The sequence below is a fragment of the Vicugna pacos genome, chromosome 14 (assembly GCF_048564905.1).
Source record: "Vicugna pacos chromosome 14, VicPac4, whole genome shotgun sequence".
NCBI lineage: Eukaryota > Metazoa > Chordata > Mammalia > Artiodactyla > Camelidae > Vicugna > Vicugna pacos.
Genome location: NC_133000.1, coordinates 2,941,615 through 2,964,107, shown reverse-complemented (window position 1 = coordinate 2,964,107; position 22,493 = coordinate 2,941,615). Strand labels below are relative to the sequence as shown.

Below are 22,493 nucleotides of genomic sequence, written 5' to 3'. Positions count from 1 at the left end.
GCTGGAAGCTTTAGAATTCCCTCCCAGAGCCTGCGGGGAGCCAGCACAGGTTTCTACGTACAAAAATACCACCCAGATGATCACGTGTGGAAAATGGAGTGGACGAGCACAGACCTGCTGAGGGGCTTCAGATGCTCAGGGTCTCATGTTCTCTGGGAAAATGGAGACAAAACCAAGAAACAGCACTTAAGAAAAAGAACACATAGTGAGTGGTCAGAGGACAAGTGAGAGCCGGAGATCAAATGTAAGCTTCCAGCTGGGGGTGGAGGGGATGAGGTGGGAAGCCGCATGAAAAGACCAGTAGGACCCACAGGCAGGGCCACTACTTTCCTGCCAGCGCCATCCAGTTCCCTGGCCCAGCAGCATTATCTCGCTTTTTGCTTCTGTAAAACAACTTGCTTCTAGGAAACTGGAACTTACCCCTAAGATTCTATTGGTTCCCTAAGCTCACTCCTGATTGGTCCATTTCTATCACTCCTGATTGGTCCATTTCTAAAAAGCTCATTCCTGACTAGTTCACTTTGTTACACCTTGTTTGCATATGATGTTGCAAAGTCTGGACTGGCAGCCTATAAAAGCCTGTGTAAACCTACAGAGGAGGTCCAGAGCTTGGAGCGTTAACTCCTCTGGGCCCGCTGGCATAATTAACCTGAGTTCTCCAATCCTCAGAGTGCTGCTTGGTCTCACCAGCATCCAGGCTGCTGTCACACTGAGCTGTAACACACTTTGCTGCAACAGGGAGTGGACTGGGCCCATCCCTGGGGAGAGGAACAGGAGGACAGGGGGCGGCGTGCATAGCCAGGGAGTAGGGGACGGAAGAGAGTGGACTGTGACTTTGTGGAAGAGAGAGTTGGGTCTTTGGTTTAAGAGGGACCTACTGTTCCCTGGGAGACCATGGTGGGCAGGCTGGCTGGGGTGCTCAGGGACCAGGGAGCCTCTCTGGCATTGCTCTGGGGCCACTGCCTCTCAGAAGCCACCCCGGCCCCTGCGCCGGTTCCGCCAGCAAAGTTCTGACGGGATATCCACAGCTGGTTCTTGGTGGACCGTGCACCCTCTCCATCAATGCTGGCCGGAGAGCAGAGACAGAAATCACTGGGTAGTTTTCTTGCTGCTCCTTCTAGGTGAGCAGAGCAAACCTAGCACTCAGCCTGCGGCAGCATGACAAAGCATGGCCTCCCCGAGCCCCCACCCGCCAGAACTACCACTCCCGTCCCAAGAATCACCCTGCTCATGCTGGCCCCTCCGCACATCACCCCCCATCTTGGGACAAGGGCCCTCGATGGCAGTGTTTAAAGTCCTGGTGACGTCAGCTCAGCGGAACACCCACACGTTCGGTGAGCAAGTGAGGAACGCGACTGAGACACGGCCAGGACCCCAGGCCCAACTCCCCCGGGGACCGGACGGTCAGCTGGCCAATGGGCGTGAGGCACGTTCGTGGTGTGGGTGCTGGGGTCAGGAGGCAGGGGTCCCCCAGAGCCTGGACACCAGGGACCTCGGTCGTGAAAACACACTGACTTACGGGCAGAACGACAACAGTTTACGCTTATCTGGACAAAATGTTCTGACAGAAGATGTGAGTGGCCAAGAAACACAATCGACAGTTTGATTTTAGGTTAGTTATGCATCAAACCTTAAAAAAATGTAATAGAAAAAAAAATCCCCAAACCAAACTTTTTTAGCCCAAATGTTAAAACCAGGAGATTTCACATGAAAACCCTGACTTCCAGTTGATCCTGGAAACCTACACTATCTGGGAGCCATGGGCCCATGTTCCCGCCCGGCCAGCGCCAGCTGCGCCTGACGGACACAGCTGGCCGTGCCGTCTCCCCGCCCTGCCCACCCTCCCTGCCCCCCATGACCCGGCACCAGCAGCCCTGGTCCTGGGCAGTGCTGCTCTGTCCTCCCACCCCCTCACCCCTGGAAGTGGGAATCACATGACTAGGGCCGGCCATGGCTCCCTGGTCTGGGGGCACTGATCTACCTCAAACACTCCTAGCACGTTCCTGGCCCCACAGGCCCAAGCCGGGCCCTCTCATCTTAAGGAGCACTGTCTTCTTTCATCTCTAGGAGGATGAGACTGGCACAGAGACAGGCCCCCACAACGGCGCTGCCCGGCTTCTGTCCTGGGCTGTCGTGTCTGGATGAGGTGCCAGATTCCTTATTCCCCCTAAGTGATGAAGGTTTACCCCCTAAAATTAAACTGGTAATTCTGGGGGAACGTACAAATTCCCAGATTTAAAACTCCCAAAGGATCCAGAGGAATGAATGTTTCCTGAAGTTTCTTAAATAGCTTTCTGCAGAGACATCACCCCTAACACTTACACACACATACACACACACAGATTTCCAGATGGCCAGCATTTCTATAGGGAAAAATAAAATGTCAGCTTAACTATTTAAAACTTTGAATAAGGTGGCATTTTCAGTGTGGTTAGTAACTTCTCATGTGCCTATAAGAGCTTCTTTCTTTGTATACATATTTGAGGGGGAGGGGTCCCAAGCCTCAGTACTAAAAGCTTGAGAGAAGAGATGAAAAGTTATTCTGAGAAAAAAATATACATATATCCTATATATTATATATACTACATATATAACATATAAAGTATAATATATAAAATATTTATATACTACATATACACTATGTATTATACCAAATGTTCACATATATATGAATATATGTATCAGAAACCATTTTTGTAAACCTTAATAAATTCTATTCAACAAACACTATGCTGTTACTCATAGGTGATGCTCAAAGAAAGTACTGGGGATAAATACTTCTCACCTCCCCATCTTCAGGAAACTCAGAAACTCACTTTCTACCAGGGACACAGGAATGAAAATAAAACAGAGTAAGTGCATTTATAGCAGCCAAGACATGGAAGCAACCTAAATGCCCATCCACAGATAACTGGATAAAGAAGCTGTGGTGTATTTATATGATGGAATACCATTTAGCCATAAAAAAGAAGGAAATAACGTCATTTGCAGCAACATGGATGGACCTGGAGATCGTCATACTAAGTGAAGCAAGCCAGAAAGAGAAAGAAAAATACCATGTGATATCACTTATATGTGGAATCTAAAAAAATTACACAAATGAACTTATTTACAAAACAGAAAGACTCATAAACATAGAAAACAAACTTACGGTCACTAGCGGGGAATAAAGGGGGAGGGATAAATGGGGAGTTTGGGATTTGCAGATACACACAACTATATATAAAATAGATACACAACAAAGTCCTACTGTAGAGCACGGGGAACTCTATTCAATACCTTGTAATGAGATGGGAAGCACCATGAAAAAGATCGGCAGGACCCCCAGGCAGAGCCACTACTCTCCTGCTGGTACCATCCACTTCCCTGGCCCAGTGGCATTACCTCACTTTTTAAACTCTGAAATGGCTTACTTCTAGGAAAGTGGAACTTACCCCTAAGATTCTACTGGTTCCCTGAGCTAACTCCTGACTGGTCCATTTGTAGTGCTTCATTTGAATGGAGCTCACTCCTGATTGGTCCATTTCCCTCATTCCTGATTGGTCCATTTCTACAAAGTTTGTTCCTAATTAGTCACCTTTGTTATACCTCATTTGCATATGATGTTACAAAATTTGCAAAGTCTAGACTGGTAGCCTATAAAAGGCTGTGTAAACCTACAGACAGGGTCCACAGCTTCGAGTACTAACTCCTCTGGGCCTGCTGACATAATAAACCTGAGTTCTCCAACCCTCTGAGTGCTGCTTGGTCTCTCGTCCGGATCCAGGTTGCTGTCACAATTGAGCTATAACACTGAGCTGTAACACACTTTGCTGCAGCAGTAATAGCTTATAATGAAAAAGAATATGAAAAGGAATATATATAGATATGTATATCTGAAACACTATACTGTACACCAGAAATAAACACAACATTGTAAACCGACTACACTCCAATTTAAAAAAAAACAGGATAAGCGCTACAATAGAAGGCTGTGAAAAGAAGAATGTAATAAATGAAAGAGAGAGAGATTCTAACAGGGGAGAGGCAAGGAGCAAGAGAATACTACTAAAATTAACAGAGCTTAGTTTATAATTATCAACCTTTAAAGAGAAGTAAAAGAGGAAGATGTAATACCAGAAAATGTAGCAGAGGTCAGGGATGGACAAAGGAAGCTCCGGCAAAGAAGCATCAAGCCTGCAAAGGAACTGCAGCTGGACACCTGTCCTCACCTGTCAGCATCTGGGCAGGACCCTAGACGAGCTCTGGAGAGCTGGGCTTGGGGAGAGAGGGAAAGGCCTTGGGTGGAGAAAGGTGAATTTCTGAATCATGTAAGAAAAATGATTCAGGGCTCAGTCCAAGGAGCTCTGTTCCACACACATGGCAAGGCCTGCCTGGGGAGATGCCGCAGTTGAAGACATTTCAGGACAGAACCACAGAGCTGGATAGCAACGTGAGGCCAGGGGAGGGGCTGTCAACCTCAACAACAGCTGGACGGCCCTGGTGGAGGTGGAGAAGGCCGGAGGAAGGAGGAAAGCGGAGGAAGGGCAGACAAGGAGTTCAATTTTTGAGCATGTTCATTAAATGAGGTGCACTGACACAACCTTCTCAGATGTAGCTTGAAGCCTAATAAACTCCTCCAAGACAACTCGTAAAGATTTGAGTTATTCCTGAATTTAATAAGCCCACAGACTCACAAGGGTGCAGATTCGCTATGTATCTATGCTACAGGTTATATTCTATACCCTGGAACAGAAGAAAAAATTACAAACACCAGAAATAAGTGGGAAATGATGATTTGCAGGAGACCAGAGTGTCCCTAATGCTTGAAACTATGTAGAGAAGGGAAAAAAAGAGAAGCAGCTCTGTTTTCCAGACTCACGTGTAACAGGTTCTAAATCCAGCACAGATCTGACCTTTGCTTTAAATAGATTTTCTCGGAGAGAAGGGAAGAAAACATTGATTCATCCAAGACTCCTGAACGACCTACTGTTAACGTTCCTTGAAATAATGTCTGCTTTAAATCAGAATTCTTGAGACACAGAAATAAATATACCGAGAGGTCTCTAATTATATGCTTTCGCCTGCTGATTATTTTCATTCACAACAGTGGACGAACTTGATACGGCCTTTCCAGAAGAAGGCCCACGACCACAGAGCAGCACACACGGGGGTGTCAATCAGGTCGCAGGCGCCCAGGCTCCGGCTTCAGCTCAGCCAACATCAACACGTTCAAGAGGAGTGTGTGAAACGGAGAGGGCTTCTCAGGCGTTTCCAAGGCCTGTGTTAATTTAGTGACATTTGGGTACAGGGGAAACCCAGGAGCAAAAATGTTTCCAGGAAGATCGAAAAAGGTGAAGCCAGAATCATTCAGTATCAGAACTGTTCACTCACTAAACATGAAACATACATGCTTCCTACTCTGCTCAGCTCAGCCACTAAGATCAGTGTTACCAATTTAAGGGCTAATTAGGCGGTTAAGACATAATCCTGGCCCTAAGCCTTCTTACTTGATTCTTTAGCAGTTTTACTTCCTCTCAAGAATTTTGAGTGTTCCGCTGTTCGTTTTAAACCACTGTCAGAAGACAGTGGGCGAGACAAATACGAATGCAGCTGACCCTTGAATGACACGGGTTTTGGGTGGGTCCACTCACATGCAGATTTTTTGCAGTAAATAAAGTGCCTGCATTTTCATTTTACAGACTTTTAACTAGGTATGGGGGAAAGTTTGTGTTTGATCACAATATGTGAAATCAAAAGAACTAGTGTTTACGACCTGATTCTACCCAAAATGTTTCCACTATCAGCCCTTGAATGAATCAGCAATTCCTTTGTTTTTGAGATCAAGATAGGATACGGATTTTCAACAGCACAGGGCTGGGTGCCCCCTAACCCCTGCGTTGCTCAAGGGTCAACTGAATAAATCTAATAGAAGTCTGCCTCATTGTCTGTTTGCTTCTGTTTGGGGAAGAATTTGAAAATGCACTTTGGGTACCATATAGATAAATGACCTCAGGGCACCAGGCAGGTAATAAAGATATGACTGTGACATTAAGGAGTGGTGGGGTCTGCGGCCAACAGGAAAGGGCCTGTCCCACCCACCAGTATGCACGCAGAAGTACACATTCCATCCAGCAGAAGTGCATTACTCTTCTCCCAAATTAAGCATGTTGAGAATCTTATACATCTAGAAGACATACAACCCAAAGGACCAACCACAGTCCAGAGAAAGGGCTGACTCGGAGAATGAGTAGAAATTGATCACCCACACTCTCCACCAGAACCTCACCTTGGATGCGGCAGCTGCCACAGCTTCACGTCCAAGGGCAGCACATTCACGCAGCCTCCCTCCTCGCGGGCTTCCTCGTCTGTTTACCCTGTGCACCGTTACTAAAATCACCTCACACTGTGGTATTAGCACACCCTCTCTCTGCTCATGGTCTGGTCTCTGTGTCCTATTCAAAGTCAGTAGAGATCAACTGCATGTTTGGCTTCTGTTCGTTGCCTGGTTTCCATTAGTAGGAATCTTTCAGACAAACGACCACAGTCTCTCTCTAGCTGCACTTAGAATGTCTTCTTTAAAATCCAAGGTGAGACTATTAGGTATAAGGGAGTCGTTGATACACGGGAAAACAGCCAGAAGACAGTGGCCTGGACAGCAGGCTGGTAAGAGCACCGCCTCATAGTCCCTAAGTCACCATCCACCAAAGGGGGAACGCTTCATCGCTGCTGTAAGCCAACACACACACGTGCATCCTCAGAGCAGGCCTCAAAGCCCAGGGACTCGGGGGACACAGCCTGCAGCCCAGAACCCGCCGAGTTCAACAATCCTTGGGGTGTAACACGATCGGTCTCCCCGCAGAAACTCTCCGGGGGGTGGCCTTCTGAAGGACGTGAGCAGCGGGCACGGCCCCTCCCCAGCAGTGCACCCCACAGACAGAGAGCAACCCCACTAAAGAAGGGGGGAAGCACGCGTGGATGAGTTGTAAGGGTTTTCACGGCAGATGGAGAGAACTGGGGCCAAGTAAAGCAGCAACACAACTAAGGGCAACAGCGGCCGAGGAGCGGGCCAGGCGGGCCAGCCTCTCCGGTCACATCCCTCAAAACTCAAGGTTCTGGACAGGGGTGGAGGGAGGGTCCAGGGAACCACAGGACTCGCAAGGGAGGGCGGAAGCCGAGGAAAGCAGACTTGGGAAAGCAGTGCGGCTGCTGAGAGCAGCCCTTCCCCGAAGCTTCCTACACCTTCACTAAAACCGCAATGGCCCTTCTTACTTGAGCAGTCTAAATGACAAAGAACAGTAATCACAGTTTGTTTTTTTCCCCAAATCCAGCTTTCCTTCGGGTGTCGTTATGCCCAGAGAGCCCTGCGCAGAGACTGACATGCACTTGACATGTTTTTCTTGTGCACTTCAGCCAAGGACCAGAGTGCTCTTTTGGCCTGGATCATGGTCAGGTGTCTTCACTTGGTCAGGACTCACCCTCCGACCAGGGAGAGGGCCACCCAGACCACGTCCCCAGGGGCAGCCCAAAGCTCTCCTCTGCTCCTCTCCATTCTAAGAGGACACAGAACGAAACAGACCACTGGGGTTCTCCTTGTCTCCCTGACAGATCACTGTTTTCACACATTTTCAGCAAGTAAATCACTTTGAGCTGTTCTCAAAGGGCCGGGAGCATTGTTTTAGTAAGGGGAGGAGTTGGGGGGAGAAAGAATGAAACGGCTGTGTCTACGGCGGGGAAGCAGGCCTGTCCACACTGCCTACCGGCGCACATCTCCTTTCCCCTGGGGAGAAACGGCCGCTCCTGGAACTGCCCTGGAAACCACAAGAAGGGCTCCCTGCTGGCCTCCTTCCCCTGCCCTGTACGGAACAGAGGGGCCACTGCCCAAGGCCACGGCCGCCAGCATGTGCTGCTGTCCCCAGCACCACACACTAGTCAATCTCCGGAAGAACCACGAGTGTGGAGACGTTAAAGGAAACACCATTTCACTCCGCAGCCAATATGGGAAGAACCTTCTAAAACCATCGGCACCGAGCCCAGGCTCACCTTCCAATGCAGCTCCGGGAAAACAGATTAAAGACGCTGGTTCTCCTGCATCTGGGACCACGGCGGACAAAGGTGACGAAACTGCAGGGCCTCTTGCCACCCCCAGGCCCTCCATTTTGGTTCATCCAGTTGCCTGGACTCAGACCTTTGTTTTTATTTTTATTTTTTTCTGAAAACAGTTTCCTAACCTTCAAAAACTCTTTTCTCCAGAAAGCCAGTCTAGAATTCCCAGTTTTCCCGGAGGCTGTTGCAAAAGGAATCAGTCACTTCAAACCCAACTGTTTCCCTCTCGTCAGAAAAACGTCCCGAGGCTGGTCGACGGCACCGTCTGAGGCGACAATCACCAGGGAGCCGTCCGCACGGTGGACCCATCAGATCGGATAAAAGCTGTGAAGGAAACCCACCACCCACAAACCCACACGCCGGGACTCCCAAGGCCCTGACGGCAGAGACGGGCAGGCCGTGAAGGGAAACGATGGCTTTGTGATGCTGGAGGAAGCCCCTTACCTTCCTTTCAGAGAGCCGGGCGCAGAGCGCTTCTCGGGCCGCGGCCGCGGGCGGCCGGCCCTCGCCACGCCTGGAGCTGCCGGCGCGCCGCGTTCCTTCCCGCCTCCCACACCCGAGCCTGGCGCGCGGGTCCGCGGCTCGGGGGGCCTTGGCCTCCGTCCCTTGAGCCGCTACCCCTTCCCGGGCTGCCACAGGGAGCCCCGGCGGGGCGCAGACAATGGAAGGGCACTCTCGGGCTTCTCGGGGCTGGATGCCTGAACGCAAGGTGTCAGCAGGGCCGCGGCCCCTCAGCACCCCGAAGGGGACGCCTCCCAGCCCCCCTACCTGCCGCGGCAGCCAGCAGCCGGGGGCCGCGGCCACACTCCGCGCACGCGCTCCAGCCCGCGCCCGCGCTGGGCACGAGCACACGCGCTCCTCTATTCTCGCGAGGACACGGCCCCGCCCGGCCCCCCTCTCCAGGGGGACTGCGTTTCAACTGATGGCATCCGCAGGGCCCCTGCTTCCAGCTCCTGCCTGTCCTAATCCCCGTGACCGTCTGTATTTCTGCTTTTCCTAATCCACACTCTGTTCTGAACCCACACAATCCATCTGTAGAGCCTCAGAGGAGAACGACACTAACAGTATCAACTGGTCTCATTTCCTGTCCCTTGACGGCGACTCTGCCCCAGTCCTCTCCGGACCTTCCCTCACAATCACCACTTGAGATCCAGAGCCTTCGTTCATCCCGAAGGAAATGTGCAAACACTTAACTGCGGGCTACTAGTTATTTAACTTAGGTTCAAGATCCCATGGTCCCCGAAATGAACATAACCGCCCGCCCGGACTTGAGAGCGCGACGGGGACCTGAACACGCCGGCGGCGCAGCACTCAGCGCGGTGAGTGACGCAGGCCAGGCAGCAGAGGAGCGACACGTGCGCCCAGGAAGCCCGGGCCCCAGGGGAAGAGGAGTGGCATCATCTCCCCAGGAGTCGGTCCGGTCCCTGGCCTCTCTTTGGTGACAGCGTTTGATTCCAAATTCGCCAACTCGGCTTTTGGTGGTTGGGACCCAACCCCAGCCTGAATTTCCCCCTGTGCTTACAGCAAGGCATCTCCTCCCATCAGCTGAATGTTCCCAGAGCGCCTGGAACCCAGCAAGCCCATGGCAAAGGCCTTCGTCAGTGTCGTCCTTCCCAGCAGGGCTGTTCGATACCAGTTCATTTCACCGCCATGCTCTCAGTCACTCAAACTAGAATCCTGGTATCTTCCCTAACCCTTCCCTCTCTTTCATCCTCCCATGGCTTAACTGATTTCCAAGTGCAACTTTAAAATTCTGACTCGAGAACTATCCACCGTTGTCTACCTTTTTCCATTACCAGAGCCGGGTGACTCATGTCCTCATTCATTCACTGATTATTGCAAAGACATCTTCACCGGGCTCCCTCCTCCAGTTTCCACCCCTGCAATCCAACTTATGGACAATGTGCATTTTCACAGTGTTTTACAGCTTATAAAACGCTCCCACATGAATCTCTTCTCATGCCCACATCGGCCGGCCTGCAGCAGTGGCGAGAGCAAGTATCATTCTCTTTTGTGAAGAGGAAATGGCCCGGGAGAGTCAATGACCTGAGCAAGGTCCCAGAGAAAGGGGAGGCAAAGAGAGAACTCTACCCCGGCTTGGATTCTAGGGACAGAGCCCCACAGCCACACTGCTGCCAATGACATCATCCCAAAGAATACTTCTGATTCCAGGTCATGCAGAAAACACCTGCCCAAGAGCCAGCCACCACCTGGCAGCCGTCTTCCAGGGACTCGGGTCCAGCAGCCCTGCCCTCCGGCCACAGAAGCAGCCCGCCCCCAGGCACTGCTCCCAGACCAGAGCCAGCGCCCGCAGGGAAATGCCAAGGCTGAACCAGCAACCACCGCTTTGGAACTTTGGATCTGGGTAATTCGGTGAGCTCGGCAGTTTCCCGGGGGCTTAACTCCATCAGCTCAACAATACTCCTGGCCACATCCTCCACCAGCCGCCGGCCCGATCACTAAGCACCCTCTGTTCTTCTCCCCAACCTCCTCCATCACTGCTAAAATTACCACCCAGGCGTGGATGTCTATGTAGCATGATACTCCATGACGACAGCACGGTGAGCCCAACCTTACACAGCCAGCAAATGACTGACAGCAGTTCACCAGTCACAGGTGCTGTGCGGGTAAGAGGGGCACAGGGCTGAAGGCCAGTTCCTGCCACCTCGCACTCCGCGTGCCTCTCCAACCCCATCCACCGCATCCCAGCACACCTGAGCTGCCCTAGGTCATCTCCCATCCATTCCTCTTAAACATCCGGCATTCCTGCATACGGTCATCACCAAAATCTGCCACTCTCTGAAGATACCACTTGCCCTGTACCCTCTGTGGAATTTTCTGTGTCCTTCCCCCTCCCTCCCTCCTGGGCACCGATCATTGCCATGGTGCTCCTTCCAGGATCTCTGGACCACTTCCACTCCCAGCAGCATCTCTCTTCCTTCTGAAGCACACGTTATCCACCAACATCCTTGTTCCCACCCTCTTGGCAGTTATTGGATGAACTCTTTCCCGTTCTCTTTTTGAGGACAGAGCAGGTTGAAGATAGTTGAACTCAAATGTAAACTAGGGACCATGAGAAGACACTTTCCTATATTAAACCCTAACAAGGAACGAAAAACAAGGAATCCATCTCTTCTGTTGCCCCTTCCTCCTTTACACTCAACCAGACCGAGCCGTTCTATGCCTCCTAGACTCATCTGCACACTCGCACTTTTCCCCAGAACCGTCCTCTACCACCTCCTGCCTGTTGGAGTACCCTTCACTCTTGAAAAAGGAATGTAAGGCCCCTCCTCTTCCACCAGGTCTCCTATGAGCCCCAGCCCAGGAATTTTCCTGACCACCTTCTAATAAGTCATATTCAATCTGTACAGAGAGCAAGACTGTGGTGGGGGTCAGAAGCCAGGCTGGGGAGTTTACATGTAAAGTCTTTAAAAAACAGACAACTGTTATGAATGTTAGACCAGCATCACTTCAGTAGAACTTTCTGTGATGATGGAAATGCTCCTCTCTACTATCCATGTGTGGTAAGTGACCACCTGATATGCAGCCAGAGCAACAAGGTTACTAACATTTCCATTTCATTTAACTTAATTTAAACCACCACATGTGGCTGGTGGCAACTGGCATGGGCAGCAGATTTCTAGACTAAGTGGATGCCCTGGTAGAAGAGTTTTTAAAAAGAGTCTCACCAGAAGAAAACTCTAATTCAAAAAAGATACATGCAGCCCACTATTCATAGCAGCACTATTTACAATAGCAAAGACACAAAAACAACCCAAATGTCCATGTGGTATATCTATACAATGGAATACTACTCAGTCATAAAAAGAATGAAATAATGCCATTTGCAGCAACATGGATGGACCTAGAGATTATCATACAAAGTGAAGTAAGTCAGACAGAAAAAGACAGATATCATATGATACCACTTATATGTGGAATCTATGTACATGACACAAATGAATTTACTTACAGACTCACAGACATAGAGAACAAACTTATGTTTACCAGGGGGGAAAAGAGGGGTAGGGATAAATTAGGAGTTTGGGATTAGCAGATACAAACTACTACATATAAAACAGATACACAACAAGGTCCTACTGTAGAGTACAGGGAATTATATGCAATACCTTGTAATAGCCTATAATGAAAAGAATACGACAAAGAACATATATGTGTGTACAGTAGAATCACTATGTTGTACACCAGAAGCTAACACAACATTATGAATCAACTATACTTCAATAAAAAAGAACTAAAACATTACAAATACAGTTTAAACTGTGTCTCTCCCCCCACAAAAAAATTAAAATTAAAAAAATTAAAAGATGAGTCTGACCCAGCAGATACTGGGCTGGGAGCTCACAAGGGAAACTAGCCAGGAGCCCCTGGAAGTGATCCGGGCAGGTTTCTCTTTGTCTAGAAAGGAGAAGAAAGAGAGGACGCTGTCCCATCACCGAGGCACTCGGAAAAGAAAAACGAAAAAAAGGAGTAGGATGTTTTCTAAATCCCTCCCCAAACACAAGACTACAGGAGAGAAGATGCTTTCCTGTTTGGGAGTCTGGTCAGATTGGGTTTCCTACTGAATGGCTCTGCCAGTAAGAGGTTTTGAGCCCCCTACTAAAGAGTTCATTGTTCCGTCAAGTCAAATACAAAATAACTATTTTCTAGAAAGAGTATATATATATGATGTCAAATAATCACGTAATAGGTTATCTATGTTTTCCTTTCCACTTTGGCAAAATTCAACCTTTTCATTTTGGCGCACATAAAAACATCTATTTCTGGTGAAGCATGGGGAGTCTGGGTAGACGCAGTGAGGTGTTCCGACTACTCACACAGGATAAACTGTGTTTCCAGGGAAACAATCAGACTGTCCTGAGGTAGCGCTCACATGTGGCCTCCAGCCCAGATGAGATCTCACACTCTGAACAGAGCCCTGAAATGACTTCTTTCGTTGCCACCCTCCACCTCCCACAGAGGTCTGTACTTCTCCAGGATGACAGCTTTGGGGAAGAGCCCCTGAGTTTGCGAATGCAGAAATATCTAAGCCAGATGGGAAAAAACAACCCAGCTCACCCTTCCCCAGATACCTGTGAACATTCAGGACATCCTAAGGCATCTATGCCCAAGCTCTCAAGTTGGGAACATACTCCTTAATTTGAAATTTCAATCCTCTGATTTGTACTCCCAATCACATCATGAACTTCCAACCATTATCCACCTGTCAGAACACGTATCCTCCAAGACACCCTGATTTTTCAAGTAAATAAACAACCACATGAATAAATAATGTAATTATATTAATTTGATTTATGTATCGTATCACAGGGAGGAAGCACCAACTGAGGGGTTTCCACTTAAAATGTCCTTTTTGAGCCTCTCTCTCATGCTCTCAGGAGAACTCAAGCCTGCTTTTGGAAGGTGAGCTTATCCAACCCATGAACTCCAACAGATCCCAGGAGCACATTTTCAATACTCTTCTAAACACCTTCATTCTCTGAAATATACTCATCAGAACAAAAATGAGTGCCCAGGTCTTCTGAGAAGTTTGTATACGATATTCTTTCAGAATCCTTTCCAACTCATGGTGGAATGATTTCACATTCTATCAAAAGCACACAAGCTATTTTTGATGCATATTGGTCCCTTCTTATTTATAGTATATGTTAAGTTCTTATCTTCTTTTGCTTAATTTTTTTTAAATTGAAGTACAGTCAGTTACAATGTTTTAACTTCTAGTGTACAGCACAAGGTCCCAGTCATGCATATATATATACATATATTCATTTTCACATTCTTTTCCATTAAAGGTTATTACAAGATATTGAATATAGTTCTCTGTGCTGTACAGAAGTATAGTTGATTAACAATGCTAGTTTCAGGTGTACAGCAAAGTGATTCAGTTATACATACACATACATGTATACATATATTTTTTTCTTTTCAGATTCTTTTCCATATGTTATTACAAGAAATTGAATAGAGTTCCCTGAAAAGCATATAAGATATTAATGAGAAAAGACCATATCATATTTCTCCAAATATTAAAATGAAAAACTACTCGATAAAATGCTTAACTCCCACATAGTCACCAGCATCTCAAAACAACTGGAGGCGGGTCCCTAGGGACCAGGCGCACCTGGCCTGATGTGGCTCCATCTGCCCTGCTCTACAGCTCGCCTATGGACTAGGCTTGGTTTCATCAGAACCATGTGCCCTCTGGAAAGGAGACGAGTCAGACATTTTGACGCCTTTGAGATTGACAACTGCAGGGCAGTGGCTGCGGTGACACTGGACTCGGCTCCTGCTCGGCCACTTGGCATCCGGGTCACGGACGCACATCCAAGGGCAAAGCCGAAGCCGATGCAACACACAGGTAATTGACATTTCTGCCATTCCCCAAATCCCGTCCCGCGAGGGCCCCACCACCACCTCACGGAGAACACGACCACTTCACATGTTCACCTGGTTTGTAAAACCGGATGCTAACAGGTGGGCAGACACTTTCAGGGGAGCAGTCGGAATTACGGACGAAGGGAGCAAGAAACAGCAGGTCACCCCCATCTGGTTCCAGAACACTCCCACGGAAGCAGAGAAGTAAAGGGAAAAGGGAATAGGCAGAAGGGTCCTCCCAAGACCCCCGATGTGCACCCGGTGATGGCAGTTGGCTCCCAAGCCACACAGGGACACGACTGGTGAATCTGCTACGTTCCAACACCCCCAGTGAAATTCGTTTCTGGAGGGAGGCAAGTGGGAAATACTCCAGACATGGTTTCAGCCTGCAAACACCTGCAAACAGAACTTTTTCACTTCAGCGCCTTTCCCAGTTCTGTGCTATTTACAACCACAGTCACACTGTAGTTTTGAAAAATGATTCAAGTTTCACTGTCTTGATAGCCAAGCCACGGGAGAAAACGTACCGCTGTGGGCTTGGGGGAGAGGAGAATGTGCCAGAAAGTTCTCTTTCTTTTGAAGTTTCGATCTCACTTTGCCCTCCAGGTCTGACGGGAATTTTACACTCTTTAGAGACAAAAAGGAGTAAGCAGCTCAGGTCTGCTGCAAGGATTGTACACCTCCTACGAGGAGAGACAGAAACAAGAGGGCGGCCCTGGGAAGGAACCCATTCTAAGCTTTTCCTACTGAAAAATAGGGGCCAATGGGCACCAGAGACATTTCAAGGCCAATCTGTTTCAACCAACTCAAGACCTAATGACTTGCAAATTGGGAGTTAGAGATTTTCAAATATTAACTATTCCATATATAATAGATAAACAGCAAGTTTCTTCTGTACAGCACAGGGAACTCTATTCACTACCTTGTGGTGACCTATAATAAAAAAGAACATGAAAAGGAACATATGTATGACTGAGACATGATGCTGTGCACCAGAAATTGACACACTGTAACTGACTATACTTCAATTTAAAAAAACAAAAGACTTAATGAACTGATTGAGGAACTAAAACTGCATGGGATGGAAAAACATTAAGTGAGGAGGCATAATTTATAAAAAATACCTAATTTTCATGCTTCCTTCCATACATGGCTGAAAATAAACAAAACAAGCAGCTGAGGGCGTGCCCTAGGTCCTCGTGGACAGATATAATTTCTGGGGGGTCACACGTCTGGACCCTCAGCAGGAGCCCTGCACAGGCACCATGACCAGGATGAATGTGTTCACATCCCAGAGGTCTGGGGGCGTCTCTGAATGCAGAAATATTACTTTGGACAGAAAATGGCAGTCCTTGGGTGGCTAGCTTTTAACCTGAGACATGGGCACCATTCTGAGGGCTCATAGTCCTGGTGGAACCCAAAGCAAGTCGCCATCCAGCTCCTGACTACCTTCTGCTGACCCAGGAGAAATGGTTGAAAAGATAAGCTTAATGATGACAAAGTGGCACAGGGACTAGAGAATTTCCACCCCATGTTCAGTATCATCTTTCACTTTTTGCCCCCTAAAATCATTTTCTCTTTTTCTCCTGCCTAGGACTACACAAGCGAATAAACACACTTTTTAAATTACACGATCCTTTTATGTTAGCTTAGTACCCATTTTTCTTCCTTCCTTCCTTTCTTCCTTCTCTTTTTTTTTTTTTTTTTACTCCATTGTTGTGAATCATCCCTCATAAGCCTAAACTGTTTTCCCCACTTAACCAGGAGCTGTCTGGGTAGGGAAGATGGAAGACCATGATTACATTTGTGTTTGGGGTAAGAAATCGAGCTTCCTAGAGGAACAGGGCAGGATGGACAGGCAGTGAGACGTGTCAGTTTGTAAAATGTCACAAGATTAAGGTGAATTAGTCAGTAAGCTCGTACGGTTTTTAGTACCACGTTGGTTGAAGTATTTTTTCCTTCGATTCCTGTAATTACATCGGTATTACACATGACAGGAGTAGAGTAATGAGACTCAATTTCCTGTGTGGTGCACAGAAATCAGAGCCATTGCTTTCCAGTCACAGCAAGTGGCCCCACCATGGGTAATCGATCCTGATTCTCCTGAAGTGAGACAAGACTCGGCAAGCGGAGTCCCCGGCACAGCTGCAGGAGGCCGTCCGTGCTCACAGGTAAGAGCCTCACAGGGTGGTGGGGACAGTGCGCCTGAGAGCTCCAGGCAAGGCCTGAATGGACAGACGGCTCTAGTGTGGGAACTCGGCGATGTTTCCGTCTAAGAAACGACACAGATGTTCATTCTAAAGACAAGCTGGAGAGATTATTTTCAGGGACTACTGGCCAGAAAATCAAGAGTTTTGTCTCTGCCCTGCCCCTTTCCTCTCTTCCACAATCCTTATACTATTTGCGTCTCCCAAAGCCTCCCAAACAAACCCGAGCCTGCCCCCTCTTACCCCCTCCCACTCCCTAATTGCTGCCTCCTTCCTCTGGGACCCAGGCTCTTCCGGGCTTAAATAAGCATGTTCACAGTCTTGAAATGTCTTAATAGCTATCATATGCAAGGGAAATCAGATTGAATATATTAGCTCCAAAAGCAGAACAGGGCCCTAGTGGCACAGATTTTGACCCATCCCAGGGTCAAATGCATCTGCACTCAGAGAAGTAAACTGGCCAGCCTGGCAACCGGCGGAGGCAGTTCCAGAAACATCGTTGACAAACAAATGCAGAGAATGAAAAAAGAAAATAAATGCAGTCCAGAATTAGAAGTCTGGAAGCGAAGAAAATATAGAGTCTTTTTTTTTTTTAAAGAAAATACACATTTAAAAACTGAAATCCTTATAGTTTGGGATTTGACTTCTTCACCAAATGTGTGAGGAAAGATTATCTCCCCACTCACAGTTCCAGCCCCTGAAAGGAAGGGACGGGCTCCGCCGGGCCCGCCGCACGTGGGCTAACGCCGCGAGAGGCTGCAGGGGCGCTGACGATGCTGCGGCCTGGGCTCAGAAGGCCTGGGATGTGCTGGGGCGTCCGTAAGGACAAGCTGAGATGGAGCTGGAATTTCCTTGGGCATCTTGTATGGTCCTTGTAGGAAAAACCTGCTGCCTTCAAACAGGACAAAGGTGTACAGAGAGACAGGCAAAGGAAGAGACGGGAGACAGACAGGTGGACACTAGCTCCAAGTTGGTACCCCCCTGAGGTGGATGCTCGCTGGTAGGTCCTCACTGGACAAGGCTGTACCCTGCTCCTCTGTCCCTTTCGAGAGGCTAGAGAGTATGATACACAGAACTGTGAATTAGAAAGGAAATAAACAAAATCTCCAGCTACGAAACGGACAAGGGAACAGCACCACGATTCCACACACAGGACCAAGCCCTTGCTGGCAGGGACTCAAAGCGAGTTGGAAAAGCATCACGCTGTGAATCCAGGCAAAGTCTTTAGACAAACAGAGCATCCAAGCCCAGAGCCGGACCGCAAGGGCATCTACAGGCTTTAAATGAAGGTGTCCACAGGAAAACCTCCTAAGACACAGGCTATTGCGACCCGTTTATTCTCAGGAAGTCGAACGGAATCAAGCTAAGGGCTCTTCGGTCCACCTGGTAAACTTTTTTAAATTTAAAGTCACACTTGTGTCTGTACTGGCTTCACCGCCCCCACAGAAAAGGGGTTAAAACTTCCTCCCGGAAGTAGTTTCGCTTTACGCAGCTAGACCTAATCACTCATTCACATGACAAACGCTAGTGAACATGTAAGACAGCAGGGCGCTGCGTCAAGAAATCAGGAATGTAGAATAACCGGGCTATGCTGTCCTCATATGTGTCACGGTCCAAGGGAAGAGACAGTGTGCCTGCCAAAAACGACTTCCATCCAAGGCACTAAAACAGTAACAGCCAAGAGCTGTAAAGGTAAGTGATAAGGAATCTTTTTTTTAAAGTAGATATTACTTTGACAAAGCTTTCCTAATCACCCACAACCGGAAGATTTGATACCTGGGCCAGATTTGGAGGGAGAAGTCAACGAGAGACACAGGAAGAAAAGAGGGCAAGGGAGGGGAAACTGAAGTAAAGGAGACCACAGAACGGGGACCCTCAGATTCTCCACCAGGAGCGCGGACTGGCGTAGTGCGAACACAAAGGGACCTGATGGGAACTGCTGGGCAAAGACCACCAGGCCGATTACTGGGGCATCTTGAAGGGGAGCCCCACAAGCTGAGACTTCATTCTGAAGTTACTAAGATGGTATTTTCTGAGTGATTAGATCAACATAATGCTTTAAAAACATGAGACAGACAGAAACACTGAACAGTAGACGAGGACGGGGGGCAAGGGGTAGGAAGCCACCGTTGACAACACAGGTGGAAGGCCCAGGGACAGTCAGCTAAGAAGGCAGCCGGGAGAGCGGGGAGAAGAGAACACTTCGGCCCAGACTGAACACACACGCCAAGCGGCCCCGACAGCGGGGCGAGAGGCTGCTGTGCAGAGCAGCCGCTTCAGTAACCCCCACCCCCCGCAGGGAGCCATTCCCAGGCTCGGAAAGGCACCCAGAGTAACAGCATGATTACATGAAATGTTACTACTCAGATTTCAACAAAGTGGGAATCTCTTCCTTCAAAAATTACCTACACCCATTAGAACAGCCAAAACCCCGGACACGGACAGCAGCCAATGCTGGTGAGGATGTGAAGCAACCGGAACTCTCACTTGTTGCTGGTGGGAATGCAGACGGCACAGCCACTCTGCAGACAGTCTGGAAGCTTCTTCCACAACCACACACACTCTTCTGTATCCTCCAGAACCCTCAGCCTGTGGCGTTTACCCAAAGCAGCTAAAGACCTGCACGTGGATGTTTATAGCAGCTTTATTCACAATTACTGAAACTCGGAAGCAACTAAGGTGTCCTTCAGTAGGTGAGTGAATAAACTGTGGTACATCCAGACAATGGAAGATAATTCAGCACACACACAAAAAAATGAGCTGTCACCTGGCTCCTACGGAAGCTACTAAGGCTTGAATTCAGACCCAACTAGGTTACGCCAACACTTCAAGGGAGGCAGCTCCCAAAACGTATAAGGAAGAGGATTTAAAGGCATTCTACGAGGGGTTGCTCCTCTCTGGGTGACACAGATACCATACATCACGATGATGTTCACCTGCTCTGAATGTACCATGGAAGCGTCAGGCACGTTTGTGGTTCCCAAGCCACAAAGTGAATGTTCAAAGGCAGAGCAGCTGCCTGTCCCATTTGTGGCAGGTTATGTAGCTGGAGTCTTCTGTGCCATTGTTCCTCACCTGCTGATTCTCTGGTGTCTGTGTTGGATAAAGAGAAGGGTAGCAGGGCTTCTCAGGTCCTCCAGAGACTTGGATTTGGAGGTACGTGGAGGGACTCTGCCTGCATCATCCTGATCGACACTCTGACTCCACTGCAGTGGTTCACCTACGACCCTGTGAAGGTCTCCTTCAGGCTTCCTCGCCCTCTTCCACCTGAGATGCCAGGATCTCTGAAGAAGAAGCTTGGGTTAACTCAGCAGAGAGATGGAAGCAACTGTGGACTGAATCTGCTTGTTGATCAGTGTTGAAAATGCAAAAGGAACTTTTATATATTCGACACAGTGTAGGAAATTATCTTGTTCCTGATATAATTACTGTAGTTCTCTTGCAAGAGTTTCAAACTGACTGTTGGAATAAACCCAATTGTTCGTGAAAAAAATGAGCTATCAGCCATGAAACGACAGGCAGGAACCTTAAATGCATATTGCTAAGTGAAAGCAGCTTATCCGAAAAGGCTACGTGCTGTACGATTCCAAGTCTGTGACATCTGGGAAAGGCAAAACTATGGAGACAGTCAAAAATAAAAGCAGCATTTGCCAAAGGCTGTGGGGGAGAGGCTGAGATAAGCAGGCAGAGCACCAAGGATCTGGAGGGCAGGGAGACTAAGCTGCATGGAACTGTAACAGTGGACACCTGTCACTGCTGCTTGTGCGAACTCACAGGTGAGCTCTAAGGTAAATAATGGACTTTGGGGGATAATCAGTTGTAATGAATGTACCACCTGGTGAGGGACATTGATAGTGAGGGAGGCTGTGCGTGTGTACAGGTAGGAAGATGGGAAATCTCTGTAACTTCCCAATAACTTTGCTGGGAACCATAAACTGCTCTAAAAATTGTCTTAAATTTAAATAATGACCAAAAAAGAAAGTAACATCCTGGAAAACGGAATAGGGTGCTCAGAGAATTGGTCCCTCCACTGAAGCAATGATCAAGCTGACAAATACTGACACAATCAACTCCAGGATTCAGTTAAACAGCTGCAATGACCAGGGGTGTGCTTAGTAATGACAAAGGTGGTGGGTGAATTTCGTTAAGGAAGCACCGTAGCCTTCCTGCTTCCTTGCCTACAGGCCCCCATTCCGCAGCGCCATGCGTTGGCCACAAGGGTGGTAGCACACATTACTAGCCTGTCTTGCTGGTGCCGGGAGCTAACACAGACCTTATTCTTAAAATGCAATGGTTGTGCCTTTTGACCTGTCTGGTGTTTCTCACAAGGATGGCACAGAGGTTGACCTTTGTTTCACGCCTACTTCCTTGGGCTGGAATGACTTTCCAAGTGGTGGTGGCATCTGTTGAAAGATTAAAGACATTCACTATCTGGGGCAAGCAGCGTGCAGACCCAAAAGCCTGGAATGAAAAGGCTAGGGAGGAAGCTTCTTAAGGGAATGGGGCTTGGAAGGGCCACCACACGTACCATGAACGCTAGAGTGCATCGTGCACACCCAGGAAAGACACGTGCCCAGAGAAGTGCCCAGAGGACCCTAGGCCTGCAGCACTGGAGAGCCTGTCAACTCTGCACAAACTGGAGACAAAGGCCAGAGCACAGTGCAGGTACCTGCCTTCACGCTAAAGAAGCGCCCCGGCTCACAGCTAAGCTGCAAAGGCAGACGAAGGGTTTTGTTTTTGTTTTTGGCTCCAAGTATTTAAGGAAATCTGTCAGCTCACTGATGACCACTAAGAAAACACAGCAGAGACTTCAGTAACCAACACCAATAGAATGGACACTTCAGTACAAACATGGGACAAGGAATACAGTCTCCGTAAAGAACAGTTTGGAAAAGTCACTCAACAAATGGCAGCTCTGAACAGTCAACAAAAAGCCTGGTTAGAAGAAGAGTCTGATTCCCGGAGTTATCACATTATAATACGTAAACTAACCAGTCCGTCCCCTGCTCCAGAATTAGAAGGCATACAAAGAAACAGGAAAATAAGTCCCATTCAAAGGGGAAAAATAAATGGAAAGAAATCATCCCTGAGGAAGCTCAAAAAATGGACTTACCAGACAAAGACTTTAAATCAACCATCTTAAATATGGTCAAAGAGCTAAAGGAAATATGGACAAAGAAGCAGAGGAAATTAGGAAGATGATGTACAACAAAATGGAGAATATCGAGAAACAGAAATTATCAAAGGAACCAAATAGAAATTCTGGCGCTGGAAAGTGTAATGGTTGAAATGAAAAAATCACTACAGAGGTTTAAGAGCAGATATGAAGAAGCAGAAAGAAGATTCGGCACTCTTGAAGACAGAACAATTGAAATTATAGACTGGTGAACAGAAAGGAAAAAAGAATAAAAATAAAAAGAGCCAGAGGGACCTGCAGGACACCTTTGAGCATGCCTACACACGCGTAAGGTAGCCTCAGGAGGAAAGGAGAGAGACGAAGGAGCAGAATGTTTGGAGAAATAATGGCCCCCAAATCTCAGACTTGGTATAAGACGTGAATCTACACATCTGTAAAGCTCAACAAACTCCAAGAAGGATAAACCCAGAGATCTACACTGAGACACATTATAATAAAACCACTGAAAGACAAAGGCAAAGATTACTGAAAACAGCAAGAGAGAAGTGACTCCCCAGGTACAGGGGATCATCAATAAAATTAGCTGCCAACTTCTCATCAGAAATCATGGACACCAGAAGGCAGGGGGAAGAACTATTTAAAAGTGTTGGGAAAAAAAAAAAACCTAC

At 48.0% G+C, this 22,493-nt stretch overlaps 1 protein-coding gene and 1 pseudogene across 2 annotated transcripts in view; one reads left to right on the top strand and one right to left on the bottom strand.

The window, feature by feature from the left end:
- Positions 1 to 22,493, bottom strand: part of ATP8A2 (ATPase phospholipid transporting 8A2) — a 420,398-nt gene that overhangs the window by 251,237 nt on the left and 146,668 nt on the right. The window lies entirely within an intron of this gene.
- Positions 19,444 to 20,050, top strand: LOC140685582 (solute carrier family 25 member 3 pseudogene; annotated as a pseudogene).